Source organism: Fundulus heteroclitus, chromosome 14 (assembly GCF_011125445.2).
Source record: "Fundulus heteroclitus isolate FHET01 chromosome 14, MU-UCD_Fhet_4.1, whole genome shotgun sequence".
NCBI classification, from domain to species: domain Eukaryota; kingdom Metazoa; phylum Chordata; class Actinopteri; order Cyprinodontiformes; family Fundulidae; genus Fundulus; species Fundulus heteroclitus.
Window position 1 is genome coordinate 22,224,785 of NC_046374.1, and position 3,806 is coordinate 22,228,590.

At 39.0% G+C, this 3,806-nt stretch overlaps 1 long non-coding RNA gene across 1 annotated transcript; it reads left to right on the plus strand.

The window, feature by feature from the left end:
* The first annotated feature begins 280 nt into the window (after positions 1-280).
* LOC118565716 lies at positions 281-3,459 on the plus strand. The gene is made up of 3 exons (XR_004932545.1): positions 281-330; positions 682-711; positions 3,407-3,459. It is a non-coding gene; the product is annotated as an uncharacterized LOC118565716 (long non-coding RNA).
* The last annotated feature ends 347 nt before the right edge of the window (positions 3,460-3,806 follow it).

Here is a 3,806-nt window from a genome sequence, read left to right on the forward strand (position 1 = left end):
TCATAGTAACTGCCACCTGTTTTAATGTTTGGAATCATTGAAATAATCTTAATAATTTCATCATTTAATCTTGCTTATGATGGACACGAGAACACACTTGACTGTTAAAAATGGTAACCATTTTTCCCCCTTCTCCATATAGCTTACCTTAAGTGGTGTTTCTGGCAGTGAAGTTGAAAAAAGGTTCACTCAGTCACCAAGACTGTGTTGGCCACCAAGGTACCAGATAACCATACTACCCAGCCAGACCAGCTATCAGTCCCTTTCTGCCCTCACTGCTGCTTGACAAGAAGCTTTCTCAGTAGACTGGACCACAATCCTTTCTAGACGGTATTGTTACTTTTAGTAATTTTTACTTCATGTTTATTATTTTCTTATGCACCATTGCAAAATTATTACATAAAAAATGTAAGAAAATTATGAGAAATGTGACAAGTGTTTTGATATTGTCTTATCAAATATAGACAACTGTTTACTATGATACATGTAATACCTTTTTTTTAATCAATGGAATTATATCTAAAATATGATGACAAATGATAACAATGGTAAATAATTAGCAACATCTCTAAGAGCAGCTTTGTAATTCCAAATACTTACAACTAACACAGCATTAGACATTACGATAGATGGTCACTGTGTATTTTACTCTAAATGATTGTTTTCCTGTATTTTTTCCAGTGTGTACTAGAAGAGGGATGCAGTGGACTTGTAAGTTCTGTACTTTTGTCACTCTAAAAAGAGGCCAGCTATTATAGCATTATAGATTAAAGCATGGTGGCTTCACAAGAACCTCCCCTATACCATGTCTTTATCAGCAGTGCATTTGCACATTCAAATCCTTGAATGCCCTAAAGGTTCATTTATCCAGATTTCACTCACAGTTGACCAGGGAAAAAGATTATGTGCAAACCTTTAATTGTCAAGTGTGTGAGTTTAACAAACATTGCAGAGAAATTTAATTTTTAACTCATTTACGGAAGCATCTGAAGTTGATGCAAAAAGTGCAGTGCCCCTATCTGGACTGTGACTTTGAGACAAATGTATACTCCACTTTTAACACACACAAAAATAGGAATCATGACCAGAAGTATTCCACATCTAGTCTTCAGTTTAAACCAGGAATAGTTGTGCAGCTCTATGGCACCGAGGAGATCACCCCTGTCCCAGCTGTAGATGTCACTGGTTTAGAAGAAGAGGATTGGACAGATGTTTGTGTTGATGTCAATGACCTAGACTCTCAGCTTGAGCATAACTTGGCCTCACTTTTCCTGAAAATGCAGACAATACTGAACATATCTGAGAGTGCTCTCCAAGAAATCATCCAGCAAATAAGACAGGTATTTCAACTTTCAGAACTCCTAATGATTTCTGTGGTTGAGGAGATACTCGGACGTCATTATTCTGACATCCATAATGCTGTTGTTAAGGAGGTAGTCTGTGCAGTAACTGACACAAATGTATTTCTGAAACACACAACTATTGGAGGCTCGCTTTCAACTTCCAATAGGAGAGCAAGTTACATAGCGAAAGAATTTCCTGTCGTGGAACCGGTGGAGTTTGTCACTGAGAAACATGGTCAAAATATAGTTTACATTCCACTGATTAAAATGCTTCAGATACTGTTGAGCAAAGAGGATGTTTTAGATAAGGCTCTTACCATCAGCAGCTCTAAAGGAAGTGGATACAGTAACTATAGGAATGGTTCTCACTTTAGTAATAATGCTTTTTAATCAGAAGACGAATTCAGAATTACCCTGGGGTTGTATATTGATGACTTTGAAGTTGTGAACCCACTTGGAACAACTGAGAAGAAGCATAAGCTGTGCGCAGTATATTGGGTTCTTGCCAATCTACACCCAAAATACCGCTCATCCCTTCATACCATACAGTAGGCAGTTTTATGCAAGGTAAACACTGTTAGAGAGAAGGGATATCGTGAAGTCCTACGCCCACTTATCGAAGACCTAGCAACGCTTGAGGAGAATGGAGTTTATCTTGAAAAGTTGGGAGCAAGCATTAAGGGGACTGTGCTGTATGTTGCAGCAGATAACTTGGCTGCCCATGCGTTGGCGGGATTTCATGAGAGCTTTATTGTGGAGAGAATGTGCAGGTTTTGTATGGCCTCACGAGAAGAAATCCAGACAAAAAGTGTCAGCTCAGGTTGTTACATGCTGAGAACCAAGGATGCCCATGACAGACAGGTTCAGGAAGTCAAGCAGGATGCATCTAAAGTAGCACATTGTGAAGTCAAAGATGGATGTGTGCTTGGAGAAAACTTGAAATATTTTGAGTTTAGATGGATTAGATTGGATTTAGATGGATTTCCTCCAGATATTCTTCATGATTTTTTGGAGGGAGTGGTCCCACTTGAATTGCATCTGTGCATTCAAGATCTGATAAAAAAGAAATACATCTCTTTTGAGACACTAAATCAGGCCATCAAAGAATTCCCATATTCCTTTTCTGACAAAACAGACAAACCTCAACCGGTTCCAAAGACATTTGCCTCAAAGAAGACAATAGGAAGGAATGGTCATGAAAACTGGTGTCTAATCAGATTGTTTCCCTTAATGATTGGGCATCTTGTTCCTGAGGGAGATGAGACATGGGAGGTGATCATGGTTTTAAAAGATGTGCTTGAATTGGTTGTATCTCTGAGATTCACAGATGAATCTTTGTTTTATTTAGAGTCTAAAATATCAGAGCACAGGGAGTTACTACTGAATGCTTTTCCAGCTTGCAGACTCCGTCCAAAGCATCACTATATCGAGCATTATCCCCACTTGACAAAAGTGTTTGGACCTCTCATAGACATGTGGACAATGAGATTCGAAGGGAAGCACAAGTTCTTCAAAAAAGTCATTCATGAAACTCAGAACTTCAAAAATGTTCCCCTAACTTTGGCATGGCGACATCAAAATATAATGGCATACCATTTGGACTGTGCTTCATTTTTCAAACCAGCACTCCAAACAAACAAAGTAAAGAGCATAATGATTTCTTCCCTCCCAGGGAACATTCAAAAAAATTTGCGCCAAAGATGTGGTCTCCAGACAGTCCTGTTAGCTGTGTCTGTAAATATTGATGGAATCAACTATGCTGCAGATATGGTGGTTTCTGTAGGTTCATGTGGAGGGCTTCCAGAATTCAGACAGATTAAGCAAATGCTATTAATCAATACGGACATCGTTTTCTTGTGCAAACCAATGATTGCATGGTACCATGAACATCTTCGTGCTTATGAATTGACACAAAGCAGCACAGGCTTGGTTGTCTCTCAGTTGACTGACTTTAATGATGTTTTCCCATTGACAGTGTCCAGAGTCAGAGGTGCTTTGTTTGTTTCTTTAAAACATTATATATTATGTTAGCCTCAATCACTTTATGGTTGTCTTCTTTGTAGGACTATGGAACAGAAGTGGCCAATCAGAGTCTTTGTCACTGATTGTGACATTAGAAAAATCAGCCTTGATCAGAAACCAGGCAACCTTGAGTCCCTTTTGGAAAACTTAAAAGTTAAATTGGCTCTACCATATGATTTCAAACTACAGTTTGAAGACCCACTTTTTAACAATGCACTCTGCAATCTGACAGATGTCTCAGAACTGCCAGATCGAGCCACGCTGAAAATTATAAGTCTTGAATCTCTCTCTTCAGTCTCTGGCATACTGTCCTCACCAAGCACATCTGATACAGGGATACCTTGTACAAGTGAAGAAAAATCTCAGTTGATGAGGCGGGATCCTTGGCCGTCTGCATTTGATGTTCCAGAATTCTCTGTGGATGTAAATTTCCGACTGAGA